The sequence below is a fragment of the Canis lupus genome, chromosome 2 (genome assembly GCF_048164855.1).
Source record: "Canis lupus baileyi chromosome 2, mCanLup2.hap1, whole genome shotgun sequence".
NCBI classification, from domain to species: Eukaryota; Metazoa; Chordata; class Mammalia; order Carnivora; family Canidae; genus Canis; species Canis lupus.
The window spans coordinates 88,255,720-88,274,785 of NC_132839.1; the positions used below are offsets into that span (position 1 = coordinate 88,255,720).

At 38.8% G+C, this 19,066-nt stretch overlaps 1 long non-coding RNA gene across 4 annotated transcripts in view; it reads right to left on the minus strand.

Moving 5' to 3' along the window:
* The window catches only part of LOC140623083 (uncharacterized), a 252,763-nt gene that overhangs the window by 128,062 nt on the left and 105,635 nt on the right, over nucleotides 1-19,066 (minus strand). Inside the window, exons 4-5 of one of the 4 annotated variants that reach the window (XR_012022760.1) lie at nucleotides 2,926-3,206; nucleotides 372-458 (exon numbers count right to left, since the gene is read on the minus strand). The exons of 2 other annotated variants lie outside the window; for them this stretch is intronic. This is a non-coding gene — a long non-coding RNA (uncharacterized lncRNA). Of the gene's footprint in view, nucleotides 1-371; nucleotides 459-2,608; nucleotides 3,207-19,066 lie in introns of those variants that run through there. One more of the 4 variants, XR_012022759.1, reaches the window with a different exon arrangement.

A 19,066-nucleotide genomic window follows, 5' to 3' on the forward strand; every position in this document is an offset into this window, starting at 1 on the left:
GTACTTTATCTTCAATTTTCAAGACCTATGAGGCTGCTGCCAACGAGCTTATTAAAGGCCACTGAGAAACTGAGCAGAACCAAGTACCTGGATTTGATCTATTGACTTGATTCCTTTATGCAAATTTCAAAATACAAATATCAGTTATGGGGCATTAACTATAGAATTTCTTTAATTTATCACCATATATGGTTCTTGTTAACTTCCTACAGGCATGCAGAAGTGCTTTACACATCTGAACTTTGGAACAGGGAACTCTGGGTTAAAGCCTTTGTTCTATCACTTATCGATTATGTGATTGAGAACAAGCACTAAACCTCTGGAGTTGCAGCTCTCTTTTCTGTATAAAAAAGGAATAATAATTAACTTACAATTTATTTTGATGATTAAATATGGAACATATTTAGAGTCCACCACAATGTCAGCCACCTAATAGTCTTTAAAATGTTGATATCAATCTGTAAAAATATATGACATAGCTTAATGTTTACATACTAAAATTTATATGACACATCAAATATATAACACAAAACTGAGTGGGACCTTTTTTTAAAGATTTCTATTTATTTATTCATGAGAGATACACACAGAGAGAGAAGCAGAGACATAAGCAGAGAGAGAAGCAGGCTCCATGTAGGGAGCCTGACGTGGGACTCGATCCCAGAACTGCAGGATCATGCCCTGAGCCAAAGGCAGATACTCAACCACTGAGCCACCCAGTCGTCCCTGGGCTTTTCTTTTTGCCCTGGATTTAGTGCTTGAGGCCCAAAGTTGAAGACAAATTGGTACTGTGTTGCCTACATGTAAAAAGAGAACTTGTAGTAATTGTGTCCTGACATCATCTACTGAGTCATATTTTGGGGTAAAGAACTGGCCCTACTTTCAGGTGCCCAAAAGGAATGTTCCACTAACAGCTTTCTGGGTCTTAGAAACTAAGACCAAGAAGACAAAGTTAGCTGAGAATGACTGGCATCCTAGAGACTGTAGTGTTTATGGTTAGAAAGGAGGTGCTCCTCCACTCCTTTGTGAAACTGTCACAATGTTAGAAGCACTCTTCCTAGAGACTAGTGTTGTCCTAAAGGAGGAAAGACTTGCATCTCCATTTCCTGCTAAATGACTGAGAAACCACAGAAGCAATGAAAGTGAAAGTAAGAGTTGTTGGAGAGAATGACTTGCATTTTCTGAAGACTAGGAGTTTATAAGAACATAGAGCCTGGGGTCCAGGTATTGTCAGGAGATTGCTGAATATGAGAGACTTGCTTCTGACAACAACAGGACAAAAAGGGATCACAATATCGTCTGCTTAGGGAAAAGATGGAGCAACTTCCCACCTCATCCCAGTTTCCTGCAACCCTTAAAGGACATTGATAAGGAAACCAGTTATTCCTGATTCCAGAGAGCCCAAGCGCTTTGAGGTACCTTATGCTGGCCAAGTCTTAAAAACTGAGAGCATGTTGGAGGCATGGATCACTAGTAAGAGCTGAAGAGAAGCATGACTGCTCTCTCTAAATGGGTTAACTGTAGTAGAGAATGCTAAATTAAGGCTGATCACTGCCTCAACAAAGCTACATGAACTAACCATGTGGAAGCCAATCTGCTGGCAGAGATACCAACAACGAACAGAACAGACCAAGCCAGAGTTAGATTAGGGATGCCTCCCCACAACTAACAAGCTTGAAAAAAATGATGTCTTCCTCACCTATTTCCCTTCCCATCCTTCACACAAGAAGCTTTAAAAGGGAACAGATACTAGAATAGGATGAAAAATGAAAACGAAGGCCCTTTTCAACCTCAGATCTCTTTAAGCCACAGGTTAACTGTGTGCTGAGGGAAATGATGAATGATAATAATGAAAATAATAATTATTATAATGATAGCTAGCACTTCTATCTCTTTCATTCTATACCAGGCAACATTCCAGGTTCTTCATGTATAGAAAATCACAAGAGCCATATGATGTAACCTATTTTCCTATCTCCATTTCACTGCTGAGAAAATGGAGCTCATTTGAGTGTGAGTGACTAACCCAAGAAACCAGAGCTAATAGATGGGGCTCTTGGATTGAAATTAATAGAGTCTGGCTCTAATATTTGCACTCCTAAACTGCAGTTTAGAATTGTAATATGGGCTGAGATTCTAATATTCAAAATGTATACAAATTTTCATTGAAGGACATGAGAAGACAATTTGACAGAATAAGTTTGAAGACAGAGATCGAAGGAAAATAAAAGCATTGCATATGTATACCGTACCAAGTTAGCTGCTCAATAAACTCTCAATAAGCTGATTTTAAAAGTATAGTATATATGATAAATGGTACACACATATAACATATACATTGCAAATTGGAGGCTCACAAGGGCACCCAATAAATTTTTGTTAAAAGAATAATATTTGCTGATATAACAATAATTACTGTAATGTGTATCATTCGCTACTATAATGGGTAACATATGTGAAATTCTATGCAAATGTCCATAATTGAAATTATTGATCACAAGATATTGGATTTATCTTTATTTCTTAGATGTTTGCCATGAGCTTTCTTTATTGAAAAGCCCGAGAAGATAAACACAGATACACCCTCTTAAGAAAACAAACTCTCATTTTTTATTTTTATGTCATTACAATGGAAATGGTAGATGCTTGATCACAAGGGAAGTTTAATATTAGATTGAAGAAAATATTAAAAAGTACAGACACTGGCTAAAACAAGTCTATACAGGCACAGGGGAGGGTCCTGGTGACATGCTAGGTCTTCTCCACATCTAATTTTGATAATATGATTGATGATGTGATTTCTCATAAGTGGTGGAAAGAAACAACATCAAAACTAATCACATTATGCTGGCATTTGGAAGTCTAAATAAAAGGTATGTGAACTCATTACAGGAAGATATTTTTTCATTTGAAATTTAAATTTACCAGCCCATCCATATTTGTCTGGAAAACTTGTGAATTTGTTTGTAGATGAAAATGACCAGAGTTGAGCAATCAGTTCCAACTGATTACGGTTTATAATAGGCAGCACAGGGACTTCCTGGCGGTTACAGATCTGCCTTTACAATCCCAAGAATCGGGAGGAGGATGCCATGCTCTGAATCTTCATAACCGTGTTTCGCTGTCCCTTCAAACAAAGAAACGGCCCTCCAGATGCTAATGGAATTTCTCTTTGCAAATTTAGCTTCTTCTGTGGTTTTATTTTTCTGTAAAATGGAAATGTTTAAGAGTTTTAAGTTGAGAGGATAGTATGCCTTTATTTCATAGACGTTTCAATGATACAGTCATGGCTGTGTGGCAGTCTCTACCAAGGAGGAAATTAACTTTAATATAAAAACACGCAGCTAGGAGAACTCAAGAAGTCTATCATTTTTCCAATATGCAGTATTCAAACCCCACAGTTGCACACCCTACACTTAAGCTATCAAGAAATTTAGGCTATTTGAAATGTTACAAATGTGCAAGCAATACCCATTATCCTAGATGGGCGATACAATTTATGGAAGATATAATAAATAGAGGGAAATTTAGTATGTTTGTTCAATATAGAGTAGGTAATTGAAGTACAGGATCCAAAGTAAAACCATAAACAATAATTAGATAGTGGCAATGTGGAGAGTTGGCTGTGACCCACATAATAATACAGCTGAGCCTCAGCAAAGACAGAAGCTGGCTTGCAGTTGGAAGCAGATTATAAAGGGAATGTATGTTTAATAAACATCTGGAGAAACTGTGATAATATCCGAAGAGGAATCTTCTGAAGGAGGGAACTCTCTAATCTTAACCTTACAATCTTAATTTGTGGAGGAACATATGATTACGTAGATGTTATTATGTACATCTGGCGTGGAGTTAGCGTGATGTCGCTGGGAGCCTCAGCATTGAGCAAATTGCAGTAAAAATGTGTACAGTTGCTCAGTGCAGATAGTAGCACTAAAAGTTCTCTTCAAGGTTGTTGTACTCTTTAGGGTCTTGGGTGCGAATAATAGAAAGAGAGGCTGTCTACTTTAAGGCAAAAATAAAATTTAAAGGAGGGACACAAGAAGCTCACAGCATTACTGGGGGGTTTGAGGAAAGGATTTGAAAAATGAGAAGGCCCAGGCAGCAGGAACAAAGTGAACAATGCGCTGTCATTTCCGTTGGAAGACACATTTTCTAATTAGTGTCTACCACTCACTCAGAAGCCAAACTACCGGGAGAGAACCCCTGATGGACTGATGATGAGGTGAATGTGCACCCCTCATTGCACAGAACAGGGAGGGGTAGAATATGTTCCTTGAATCTTTCCTCAGGAGGTATATGCTTTCTGATGCTTATTACATAATCAAATTATAGGTATAATCATATCAGAGATAATTTATCTATTATGTAGTAATATGTAACATAACACGTACCATAATAATATATTTTAAAAATACTCTAGAAAGCGCTAGCATGCAAAAGCTCCACCTTTCAGGAATCTCTTTCAGACATGAATCATTGCAGGAAGTAGGAGGAAAAAAAGCAGTACAAGATAGAGCCCAAAGAGGTAGCTGCTACTACCCTCATTTTACACGAGTGGAGAGAAACCTAAGAGAGTAAAATAAGATGCCACATATTAACAGTCTGAAAGGAAGGAAATGAATATCATGTCTAATGTACAATGAGGCAGTTGAGATGGGCATAGTTTATTGACAAAATTGGGAAAATTTTGAGACTGAAAGCATCGCCATTAATATTTTTGACAGGACAACAGGTTTAGACACAAGTATCCTCGGCATATCATATCCTTGGCATATCAGAATGCAACAAGCCTGAAAAAAAAAACACTACATCATACAAAGGACACAGTTTACTGGCTTTGGTCACTTTGGTCAGAAGCAACCAGAACAGAGCTGCCCCAATAGAACTTTCTACAATGATAGAAATATTCTATATCCAGGTGTCCAACATGAGGAATCTGTCCAAAGTCTGGCAGTCACTAACCACATTTGGCTATTGACCCCTTGCAATGTAGCCAGTGTGACTAAAGAACTAAGTTTTTGTTTTTTTTTAATTTTATTTATTCATTTGAGACAGATAAACAGAGAGAGAAAGTGCACGTGTGAGCTGGGGGAGGAGCAGAGGGAAAAGGGGAAGCAGATTCTTCACTGACCAGAGACCCCGATGTGGCCATGGTGTGGGGCTTGATGCTGGATTGATCCCTGGATCCTGGGATCATAACCTGAACCAAAGTCAGACTCTGAAGCCATTGAGCCACTCAGCCACCCCTAGAAGTAAATTTTTGATGTATTTAATTTTAATTAATGTAAACAGCTACATGCCTCATGGCTACCCATAAGGAGAGGTCAGAAGTAGACTTACTTAATGTTCACTAGATTTTTATAGCTATTTATTATAGCACTCTGAGAGGTGTTTTAACACGGGACTTTATCAAGACAATGGGTGTCATTAGACAAAAAAATGAGTACGTGAAAAAAACATACAACTAGAAAGGGGCTGGAGGACTGAAACTTTTTTTTCCCTAATGCATTGCACTGATACTAACAGGCAGCTCACGGTATACACAATCTACCACATACAACCAATGACACTAAAACCAATCATAAGCAGCGTCATGACACCTGTCTGTTGACTATGGGATGTCACAGTGATGGCAAATTGCAATAAAAGTTTCTAGACACCTTTCATTTGTACACCAGCAACAAACAGTGTGTGTATCAACTCCAGTCCATAGATCACGTGGCAAGGGGCCGTGCTATAGGTACAATAACTCAGGTATAAACCTACCATGTTCATAGAAGCTATTACAAAAGATGGGAAGATGGGGAGGAAGAAGGAGAAATCAGCTCTCCATTTTAATGGCCCGTGTATTAGATACACAGCATATTACTTGCACCCTGTTCTTACTGAGATCACTAATGGACATTTACATTCCCAGCAAATAAAGTGCTCTATCGTTCAGCTCCACTGGATCCAATGCAGAGAATCCAGATGGAAAAGCTCTGCAGCTGTTGTGGGGTAGAGCTGAGGGAAGCGGTTCTCAGTTTGCCCTTACAGATCGCTCAGATAGGAAAATAAATGGGAAATACTTAGATTTCTAGTCGGCAGGAGGGTAAGGGGATCAATGATAACGGTAACTAGGGGGTAACAATGTAGTATCCTGAAAGAGAAAATCTGCTAATCACTTTGCTGGGGAAAGTTAATGTTGTTTTTACAGTTTACTCACTTTGATCCCAAAGATTATCAACATGTCAAGCCAGATCATATCCCCTTGGCCATCTTTTATAATGGAAAGGCAAATTTAACAAATGTGTTTATGAGATATATACATATATGTATGCATATATACATATATATATTTAAAGATTTTTTATTTATTTATTCATGAGAGACACAGAGAGAAAGAGAGAGGCAGAGGGGGAAGCAGGCTCCATACAGGGAGCCCGACATGGGACTCCATCTCCGGTCTCCAGGATCACGCCCTGGGTTGAAAGTGGTGCTAAACCGCTGAGCCACCCGGGCTGCCCTGTTTATGATATATTTCAAAAGTGAATAAAGAAATGTATTTTCTCTTTAAAAAAAAGTATTTTTTATTATAAACATAGATGAAATGGACATATGTTTATTGAACTGAGGCAGGAGGGACCCACAACACTAATGAGTAATTTTTGTACAATGTCCACGATTTTGCAGCTCCTCAGAATTCTTTCTGATAATTTTACACATTATAGAGTGCTACTTGCTATAAAAAATATAAATAAATGAAAGAAGAAAGAAAGAAAGAAAGAAAGAAAGAAGAAAGAAAGAAAGAAAGAAAGAAAGAAAGAAAGAAAGAAAGAAAGAAAGAAAGAAAGAGAAAGAAAGAAAGAAAGAAAGAAAGAAAGAAAGAAAGAAAGAAAGAAAGAAAGAAAGAAAGAAAGAAAGAAAGAAAAAGAAAGAAAGAGTGGCCCCTAATATTATCCCTAATCCCAGCATCTAAAGATTAGGGGCACCTGGGTGGCTCAGTCAGTTAATTGTCCTGACTCTTGATTTCGGCTCAGGTCATGATCTCGGGGTCGTGAGATGAACAGAGGTCCTAAGAAGGTTCTCTCTCTCTCTCTCTCTCTCTCTCTCTCTCTCACCCTCTACCATTGCCCCTCCACTCCTGTCCCTCAAAAAACGCAAACACCATATTTACCTTGTGGTGTATCGGATGCTATTCTTGCAACAACACCTATTTTTGTGCTGGAAATAAGTCTGCTTTCCTAACAGTCCCACTTCGCAGAGCAATACGTTCCTGTGGGAAAGGAGGCTTCCAGCGCTGGAGCCGCACTCTGAACAGCAAGCTTTGTTGATGCACCCACTACAGAGTTGGACTCTGCTGTAGGTCTTGTGAATAAGACCCTGATACTCACAAAAGAAGAACTTATCTGGGGGTTTTTGGTTGGTTTGTTGGCTCAGCGAGAATCCATTCTTAAGTCATATCTGAATTTCTGTAAATTCAGAATTAGTGGGGTCCGCGTTAATGAGGTTCGATTGTATCCCAGGCTATTGATAAAATTGCCATGCCCCAGATTCAACGCATGCCTCCCGCCGAAGTTAGACTGCTGCTTCCACACGGGTTGAAGAGGGCAGCTTCTTCCTGGTACACAACATCAGCGCTTTTTAATTACACTATTATGTGGTGTAAGGTGGACCTCTAAGATGACCTACCCGAGGAAGTCAGCACTTTTTGAGTAAGCACCAGCATATTTTTTTACTTCGCTCTGCAGCCCCCTATTCACTTTCAAATGGATCAGGTTTCCTTTCTCTGGATCTTTAGCTTTTGTCCATTAGAGTTTCCCCCAAAGACCATTTTATCAAACAAAGCAAAACACTTTAGAAAAGATTGTAAGTTCTTTGCAGAGTTATAGCTTATGCTTTGTTTATGTATAGTGAACACTTACTGAGTTAGCACTCCCCAAAGGAAAATCTGGGGAGATATCAGAAAAATGTTTTCGGTAATTGCTACTTGGTCTGATCTCCTGGTATTTTGTGGTGTTTTATGCAGCATTAATGGTATCGCCTGAGATGCTCAGGGTACAAAAGAACTTCTAAGTACAGGTCCATTATCAAATATAAGGGAGTCATTTTCAAATCTCTGAGGGAATCAAGGGAGTTGGTATTTAAACGCTGTTCTTGGAGCAATGTGACAACAACATGCCTCGAGAAGATTTAATACACTTTAATGTGTGTGTGTGTGTGTGCGAGTGTGTGGACACGCATCCCTAATCACAAATGCGATGGGTAAAGATCCAGTACCTCTCTGTCAGGCACGCAGAAATTTCTCATCACATTATGATTATTATTATTTATTATTATTTTGCTAAACCAGCCATTAACTTTCAGTATCCTTCTAACACATGTTTGGAATTTATGTAAATCTGGGAGCTACTGAAAAGCCTTTCAATTTCATTTAATTTGCTCTCCAAATTGTTATTTGGGGTCTTTACAGCTTAACTGTTCTCACTTGCAAATACTTGGCAGGGAGAAGGCCCAAACAAGCCTACCTCTCTTACCACCGTGGGTCATTCCTTAAGTTCCACTGCCCAGTGAACAGACTCCTCCTAGACTTGAAATCTGGTCTCATCCATTGGTGATAAAAATGCCCACTCATTCGGTGGAAACAGAAGCATCTCCCAGTTTCTGTCATACAGGACACACTGTATTCTTATTCCATATTGTGTCTTTATTTTGCTGTCTCTTTGTTCTTGGATTCACTAAGTGCCTCCCACTAGACTGCAGAAGCTCCGGATGGATTCACCTGCATCTGGTCACTACTTCTGCAGGACTGGGGGTGCAGTCTCTGGAATTCTAGCTCAGGTGGGCCCTGAGAGCTGCTTTCCCGATGGTAGGTGGAAATGTGACGTATTCACGGTTCAGAATCTGGATGCTGAAGTTCATTGGCTTGACTCCTACCGGCTGGGTTTTAACCTAGGTAACCTTTTCCCTCTCTTCTGCAAATTTCCCCTTCTCCCTTCCTAGCCTTTTGTTTGGGGAACCGGGTTACCACCCTGAAGACATGACAAAGGAGGCCGGCAGCACCTACACAGTGCCTGTCAAAATCGGCTAGATCCTGTGTTTCCCTATAAAAGCCCCAGCCCCTTCCTTCAGGCAGGCTTGTGGTTTTGAAGGCCAGAGCCTGCTGCGGCCTCCTTTGCCTGGAAAAGCAATAAAGCTTCTTCCTCTCAATACCCAAACTCTGTCTTCGCCTTACAGATTTTGGTTCTGGAGCACAGAGGCAGTTTTCAACACCTTCAGAAAGAAAAGACAAGGGGAATACAGGCCTTTAATCTCTAAAACCATCTACCCACTGAGTGTGCTATGGACCTTGAGATCCCAAAGTCATATTCCCCACGCCCTTGGATATTGAAGAACATGTGTGAAAACAGCAAAATAATAATAGTAAATTAGATGATCATCGTTAATATAGATTGAGTCATTTCTAGGGAGCAGAGGCTGTCATAATACTTAACTCTATGATCTCATTTAATTATGTCAGTATTAAAAATAGTACCTAATATTTACTGAGTGCTGACAATATACAGTCAACATTCCAGATGCTTGATTTAAGCTCAAAAAAAAAAAAATCCTTTGACGTAGATACATTGTGACATCCACTTTTAAAAATCAGGAATCAGAGGTACAATAAATGAATAATTGGCACAGATGCACAATAAATAAGGCTAATTTGTCCAATGTTATATTGCTAGTAAACAACAAAGTCAGATCAGGAACCTGGACGGTCTGAGTCAGGTATAGATCCTGTTATTGCTCAAAGTCACCAAAGAGTGTTTTATCCCCATCCCCTAACCCGCCTCTAATCTGAACGTTGATGTGTCTATAAAAGAAAAAGAATAGCATAACTATGTCAGTGATTTGAGTGTCTTCAACGTGTGAACAAAAGTAGTTGTGTTTTATGTGTCAAAAGTGCGACTCTGGTTTCAGCAAACATTAAAAGTGATCAAGAGAATAGGACTGGTGGTGAGTGTGTTGGTTCAATGCTTGGCTTCAAATCCAGTTCTACCAATTCTTAGCAATGACTTCTGGGTTCCAGCTCAGCTTCCTTATCTTCCAGCAGGCCTACTAGTGCAGTACCTTCTCATAGATTTCTCTGAATTAATGCAAGTTAATGTGTTTAAAATATAACCCTGACGGAGTCAGCAATGTATAGGTTAGTTAATATTATCATTTGGCTCCATTATGCAGAGCTAGAATCAAAAGGGGAAGTTTCTGTGAACAGATTTCAACTCACAAAATAGAACTTATTCAAAAGACTGTCCAAAGATAGAACTAGGAGAAATGAGCTCCTCTTAATAGAGGCATCCAAGGCACTGGGGTTTGGTAAGGAATCTGCAAGGTCTATTTATTCCCTGGATCGCTGTCAGACCAGTCCACTCTAAACTGGCTTCTAATTCAGAGGTTTTCTATTCCCATGATTACCCTTCATCATTTTTGTCAAAGGTGAGTGCCTTACTGCCAATGAGCGTGTAAGAACGAAGAAGAAATAAAGGCGCTAGAACAGTGAGGTACCGTGGAAAAAGACACAGGCTTGAGGCAGCTGAGCATTTGACCTTGTGACTTTGGGGAAATTCCTTAACTGTTTTGAATCTAAGGAAAGGGTAGGGGAGGCAGTGCTGGAATGTAGTGCACATGAAAGGTACTTAGAACCTACAAAAAGCTAGAGATGAGGGTCGCATTTAATTCTAGGGGGAAGGAATCAATGCAGACCTAGAGTATGGAACATCATGCAGGCGGGTCTAGAGCTAAAGAAGCAGAGATTCAGGAGGACTCTGGTTTGCTGGAGATGTTGCCTTAAACCAAAGAGGAAAGCACAGAAGGGAGGAGGAGCCAGATTTAAAAGCAAAGCCGGTTGCTGCATAAATCTCCTTGAGGTCTCCAGCAACAACTCTGCCTCCCTTTTTTGAGAAATAGCCCTATCTGGGTTTCCCAGTTATAGCTCAGTCGAGAGAATGCTGGAGAAATAAATTATGCCCCCACCCCACATTTTAGCTGTCTTTGGCTACAATACTATGGAAGCCACCATTCTTAAAGAGCGTCATCTTTTATTTATTAGCATCATGAAACATCCTGCAAGTAACTGAATTATGTGATCAATGTTAATGCTAATCAAAGTTATCAACGTCGAGTGTTCTCTTCTCCACATGGCGTGGTCCTTGCTGCTCCCATGATGCCAATTGCATGATTTGTACATAGCCCTAATTTGCTGATTAGACTGATCGTCTCAGTTCCTGCTATTCCGAGTTCTTACCCCCTTGCTATTTTTGGTTTCAGTTCAGCATTAATATTAGGGAAATGCCATCAGAAAGAACAAGGTATTTGGAATTAAATCCAGCCAGACAAATTTTAGAACTTTAAATATGTGAATCTTTTGAGTATCTGAGTTATTAACCATTAGGCATTTAATAAATAATGCAATCAGATTAGGAGGAAAACTGATTTAAAAAATATATACATTTATTTCTCATATAAGCCTCAGTCAAAATTTAATTGGAATCAATAAGTCATATGCCAAGTACAGGAAATTACATCCTATAACAAGTGCATCTTGTCTTATTTCATTCATTTTCAGATGGTAAGTACAAATTCATACATAAATGTGTTAGAATATCAATACATAATACTCTGCTCATAATATTTCTGCTCAGACAGAGGGGATTCTGGAATCAGAGAAGGACACGATTCAAGGGGTGTTAAAAGGGAATGGAAGAGAATGCACACAGTGGGTGCAAACTCTATCCCATTGCACCAAAGCCAGAAGTGCATCGGCTGCTCCCCTTTCTTACTGCCCCAAGTGAAACGGAATCACATCTCTGTATTTACTCTGCCATGTGGCGTTGTGCAGTTTATTTCACATTCTATGAGAAATGCCTGTCTCTTGAGAGGTGGTGAAAGTGAAACAAATCAGCAAATAGGAGCTCCTCGGCTGCAGTGCTGGACATAGCACACAGGTGGAGCTTAATAATTGCTCTGGTTCTGCTTTCTGTTTGTTGTGATACCTCACTCTGTCACACTTTGACATTCATCATGACTTGGTTTTGGCAAAACAAAGATGTGTGTTGGGGTGAGAAATTACAGGAGTGGATAGTACAGGTCTAGCTCATCACTGGGAATGATTCCATTTCTGGCTTTAGAATTGAATTCTTTAATGTCTTAGTTTTCATACTCTTGGTACAGGTATAGATTGAAGAAACCCCTACCGTAGTATTCTGGGTTAGTTCTTAAAATAACCTGTGCTGTTGTTGTTGTCTTTCTGATTATAAAGTTATTGCTTACTTAATATTGTTAGTTAGGGTGGGGGAAAAAAAGGAAAGTATAAAGAATAACGATAGTAATGGTAATTCCACAGTTTATTGTTAACATTCTGATATATTTCTTTCTGGTCTGTTTTTCTATCCACCTGCCAGTCTCTGTGTCCATACACACCTACATACATATAGATGAATAGAAAGACAACCATATATGTATATATAAACACACACACATATATAATATATTTTAAAACATGCATATTTATAAATATGAAAATATATTCATAAAATACATATAAATGAATATATATGACATATGCAACATGGGTGTGTGAAATATGGACATATAAATAGCTAACATGCATGTGTTTATATATGATTTACTAAATTGCTCCCAACTTTTTCTCTTTTATCAATCGTGCTGTATATATCACAAACTTTTATCTTAATTTATATTGTAATCTTAAAGTTGACTTCAAAATGTGGACACACTGAATCCAAGGCAATCTAATATTTAGCTGCTATGCACCCAAGTGGCATATCCTCCAGCATTCATTTGGATTAATCAGTGGTAATGCTATATCAATAGTGTAATATTTTGAATAAGAACTATGTTCTAAGATTATGGAAATTTTGAAATGTGTTGCTTTTTAAGAGAGATTTTTTGCAGTTCGATTTGCATAAGCCCCCACCAAGCCAAGCTGGGAAAATAAAATCTACTGGGTTATCTCGAAGTTCTCTGCTCGCAAACACACGAGCTGCAAATTTATCACGGAGGGTTAATCAGTAGAATATAACACAACAAATATTAAATCTGTAGATTACCTCAAAAAGTGAAAATCTCCCTCAAGTAACATTCCTAGAGTTCAGATCTATGGCCCAGGCTCACTCTAGGCATCCAGAGAAGTAAATGGCTTCTTACTTACTTAATGGTGGCTTCCACCATTTCTGTTCTCTCCAACGCTCCCACCCCAGGTCTGTCCTGTGGGGCCACCACTCTTGGTTCCTGATGACTAGGCCCTCATTACCATTTCCACCATATCTCAGTACTCTAGATCTACTCCAGTCTTATTTGGAAAGGAAAGGATTCCATTCTTAGGTCTTCTCTGGGAACTACCGCTTCCTCTCAAAGTGGGACAAGCCCTCTTCCTGCCTCCCAGGGCAGCACACAGACAGCATTACCTTCGGTTTCCCTAAGGAGGTTTTGCTGGCTCTGACCTCAGAGCAGGCATGTTTCTCCTTCAGTGATAAAAAGATAAAACTATCCAGACACACCAGGAAAAATATAAAGAGAATTTTCTGCTAACCAACAGTTATCAAAACTCAGCTATAAAAAATATTATAGGGGATTGTCAGAAGTATATGTATATTTATCCACCTTTCTACTAAATTTTAACCTTTGATTACATTTGATGATGAGAAATCTAATTTCTGAATGGAGGAATGTTATAACGTTGGTCTATTGGCCTTCAATAACATCAGTCTGAAGGTTAAACACAAGCATGTGAATTAAGGCCTTTAAATTGACCACATTATTACCCAGAGATTAAACAAACAAAAGGGTGGATGATAAGTTAACTTTTATTTTTCTGTAACTATCTAAACTTCTTTAGGGGTCCCTGCCCAATAGATGGTCAGGAAGGTTTACAAAAATTACCAGTTATGGATACACCCCTCTCTTTCAATTTCACCCAGTCTCTGTCTTGCAAATATTCCATCAAGAGCGTCCTCCCTTCCTTTGCTCCTTACCAAGATGATATCTGAGAGTAGGAGAAAGCTTTCAGCCTTTGCGTACTGGTAAAGAGGTGATATCTAACCTCTGGCTCATGCTCTCCACGTCAGGCAGCTGGTCCCTGAGAGAGCACTGTTGGGCACATCTTTTGAAATGTACATCTGGCCCCGCCTCTGGATTTCCGGTTGGGGTGTGCTGCTGCTGTCTGCCCCTGGGGTCCTGTGTGCATCCACTCCACTCGGTCTGGGTTGTCCACCCAGCCTTACTTCTCACCAGTGCTGTGGGTTCCTCCAGGGACTGGACTGTTACAACTGGCCAGTCCCTGGTCTGGGGGCTGCTCAGTTGCCTTCAGTATGAAGTCATATCCTCTTGTTAGAACAATACTCCCTGTTAGGTTTTCCAGCCACTCCCATCAGCACTTTTATTCATTACTGGCCCATCACACACTCAGGTGCTCAGGGCCCAGCAGCTCTGGATTATTAACTTGGGCTCACACCTCACCACCACTGCTCATTCTACCTTTTCATGCTGGAGAAGGACCACACAACACAGACTATTTCTCCCAGGAGTATGAAGAGAAGCTCATCAAAACTCTTGCTTTTATCTTTCGAGTATGAGATCTCTTCACCTCTGGAGAGAAGTCAAGAGACTTTTCCTCCTAATTCTTCCATCTTCTTTGCACAAATCACCAGGCTGGAAGAATCAGTTTTCCTTTTTCTCTCACTTTGGCAGTAACTTTTATCTTATTTATTCTCTTTCCCTCCTGGATGCCCTAAACCTAACAACTCAGTTTAATTGCAGATAGGATAAAGAAAGGAAAATAAGCTTATGTATAATGACCATACATGGATTAGAATTTGAGAAATACTATTTTCTTTATTTTATAAATGCAGATTTATTAGTATAATAAGAGGACAGATTGATTTACAAGAAACCCAATGGAGTATACTATTAATGCTAGGTCAAGAAGAATACTCCTGGGTTTCACATCACGACAGTGGTACATGGTACATGCAAAGTTTTGTTCCAAGCATGTTACATGTAATCACTTCCTTTAAATAACCTATAAAGCAGGCACTGTTTTTTTTTTTTTAAGATTTTATTTACCTATTCATGAGAGAGAGAGAGAGAGAAGAGAGGAAGAGACACAGGCAGAGGGAGAAGCAGGCTCCATGCAGGGAGCCCCATGTGGGACTTGACCTTGGGTCCCCAGTATCATTCCCTGGGCTGAAACTGGTGCTAAACCTAAAGCAGGCACTGTTATTTTCACTATTTTAAAGATGAGGAAGCAAAAGCATGAAGAGGTTGATTATTCTAGGCAAAACAGTTAATAAGAACTAGATTTTGAACCCAAACAACCTGGCTCCAGAGTTGGTGCTCCTGACCACCATAACATGGTGCTCTTGACCATTCCTGGGATCCTCAACCCACCCCTTAGTATCACTTCTTTCTTTCTTTTTTTCTTCTTCTTCTTCTTTTTTTTTTTTTTTTTTTTTTTTTTTTAGTATCACTTCTTTCTTCCATCATTTGCTTATTGTATGTGTCCTACATTCCAGGCAATGTTCTAATAGCTAGACTCTCTGAATAAAGAAAGATAAAGCCTGAGAAATATAAAGTGAGGAGAAGTATAAAAAGCAAGCTTTGAGCTCTTTATTATTCCATAAAGAAAAAAAAAAAAAAGTAGTCCTCTTAGTGACCACAGTGGTAAAGTTTTGGCAAAGCAAATGCCCATGACACTAAGGAGCCCAGTCCAGGCAGGAACACCTATTTATGTTTCCTGTGCTATATTGGTCAAAGAAGGCTGTGATGGCATGGAGAACATTCAAACTTGCAGGCTCAGTAGCTTAGCAAACTTTAGGATGAGCTCCCAACACATTAGGTCATGATCTCAGGGTTATGAGATCAAGCCCCACACCAGGCTCCATACTCAGCACCAAGTCCGCTTGAGATTGTCTCCCTCTACCCCTCTCCCCATCTTCACACAGTAGCACTGTCTCTATCTCTTTCTAAAATAAATATCTGTATTGTTTAAATTATAGCCATCCTAGCAAGTGTAAAGTACTATCTTGTTGTGGTTTTGATTTGAATTTCTCTGATTCCTAATACTCAACTCTCCTTTAATTTTTTTTTTTTTAATCAACTCTCCTTTAAACAGACTTATCCTAAGTAAAAATATCTAGGCATCCAAAGTAAAAAGGTCTCTGTTGGCTACATCTTAGTGCATATTAAATAAATATAACATTTGATATATGTCACACTTGAAACTCACTACTCTATTTTCTTGCATCCACAGCCCCTTTGTCAGCCCCCTCCACCTTTTTTCCTATTCCTTGTTTGGGAATCCCAGCAAACACAGAGCAAAGTTTATTTAAAAAGAACTGGTGAAAACTAGAAAGGCATATAAGGGAAAAAAAGAGAAAAGATTTAAAGTTTTCACTGACCATAATTTCCGTATGAGCCAACAATGCAATGTGGCAGCTCAAATGATCACATGTAATATCAGCCCATAGTAACCAAAGAAGGGGTCACTATTCCATGCTCTGCACTGGCCCTACAACAAATGCAGCCTAGGTATTCATCCTGGGGCCACACATAATGAAAGATACTGGCAAATCAAGGTCCATTCAGATCTGGGCAACCCAAGAGATATGGGTAATAAAAACAAATTCCAAATCAGAGCTTGAAGTATCTGAGGATGTTTGAACTGGAAAAGAGAAACCTAGGAAAAATGCTAGTGATGCCTAGACCTTATAAAGCAACACGAAGCCAAAAATAGATTTACTTTGTGCCAGGGAGCTATAGTTCTCCCATACATATCCCCGTGGGACACGCTGCTTTTCAGTAGTTCGGTGAATCCCAGAGGATGTCTTACTAAAAACAATTAAAGACCACAGATCTGGGATTGAGTCTCACTTATTACAAACTAGAGGAGACTGGGGCTATTCCTATAACATCACTTTTGTTCATTCTTTATTGAGAGAGATACCGGTGAATTTATATCTAGTATAAGAGAAATTACACATAAACTCAGTAATCCTCAGGGGACTCTGAACCACTCTGGAAGGTGGAACCACTGTCTGAGAATTACATACAGCCTGACTTCAATTCAGTATAATGATATGGGATCTAATAGTGAAAAGGTCAGAATGTAACCTGAAAATATAAATACCGTTAGATAGATTCTGATACTCAATATGTGGTTGGCCTCAGTGATACCTTTCCTTTCAATAAAATAATTTTTATAGAAAAAAATTACATTTTCAGACTTTCTCTCCTTCTCTTAGCTCTAGGATTCACCTTACTTCTTATAAATATTTGTTGCATACAGCCCAGCCCTTCCTGAACCACGGAATATATATCATGTGGCATAATACGATTTTACATATTATTGTAGCAGGTATATGCAATGGATTTAGTTGATGGTACAAAAACTTCAAATCAAATAGAAAGATATAATCTGCCCTGGGTTTCTCAGTGGTTTAGCACCTGCCTTTGGCCCAGGGCATGATCCTGGAGTCCCAGAATTGAGTCTCGCATCAGGCTCCCTGCATGGAGCCTGCTTCTCCCTCTGTCTGTGTCTCTGCCTCTATCTCTGTGTGTGCCTCTCATGAATAAATAAAATATTTTTTAAAAAAGAAAGAAAGATATAATCTTCTCAAATCTTAATACATCTTAAATTCTTTTTTTTTTTAATAATTTTTTTTTTATTTATTTATGACAGTCACACACAGAGAGAGAGAGAGAGAGAGGCAGAGACACAGGCAGAGGGAGAAGCAGGCTCCATGCACCGGGAGCCCGATGTGGGATTCGATCCCAGGTCTCCAGGATCGCGCCCTGGGCCAAAGGCAGGCGCCAAACCGCTGCGCCACCCAGGGATCCCTACATCTTAAATTCTTACCCATCTTCCTGTGCTCAGAATTGTTTTAGGCATCTGTGGTTAAAACACTGTATTTTCATTTTATCTTTTATATGATTACTTTTTGTATAAATGGCTTCCATTTATGCTGGTATCATTAACTTCCTTTTTCATATAGAATTATTTCAGTAAAAAAATAAATCAATATGAAGAACAATCTATGTAATGATGCGTTGGTATAGGACTTGACCAAATTTGAAAAGGTGATATGATAATGATGGATTTTGGGAAATACTAGACAGTCTTCATAAAACTCTTTCTCTTCACTCTGAAATGTCCGAGGAAAGTGTTAGTGCTCATCTCAGCATCTGTTCTCCTACTTGGATGACCTTCCTTCCCCTCCTCATTTTCCCATAGGTTTTCTGATTCACTTTTGTGGCAGCCTGCAACAATCCCTGCTAGGGAACATGACCTTCTGCACTTAACTACCTATTTATTTAGTCTATCTATTCCTTTAGAATGTAATAATACATTGTCTATCTATTCATCTAGAATGTGAGATAGATCATATATATATATATATATATATATATATATATATATATATATAAAATTCACAATAACTTTGAGTAAATAAAATTACCTACAAAAAGAATCATGGTTTTCCTACCCCTATTCAAGCACTTAGATATTTTTCCCTCTTGAGTTATGCTATATTCTGAATTTATTTTTCATTTGGACACTTTCAGGCAACAAGACCTACATTACTCTGCTTTCAGGTTTAAATTGGTGTAATGCATGTGTTATGCTTCCAAAGTTTTTAGGTTTTCTGTGTCAGTTTTGTTTGCTCTTAGTGTTTAGGTTTTGAGAGGCAAAAGTGGAGACTATATCAAACTTTCTCTGCCATCAGGTAAAATGTTATATCAAATTAAGCATATCATGAGTTCATTCTATATTATGTGCCTTTTACTCAAGAAAATGGCCACTAATGGTAAGACCAAACATGTAATGCCCCTTAGATATCATTGGTCTATAAAATAAATGACTATACTTAGGAGTTTAAGTACCTAGGACTCCTATAATTGAGATTATAATTATATAATTATATAATTACTCCTATAATTCCAGATTAACAGAAATTCATTTATAGGTAAATCATGAGAAATACAATTTAAAATGCAAGAACAAAAGAAAAACACTATCTTA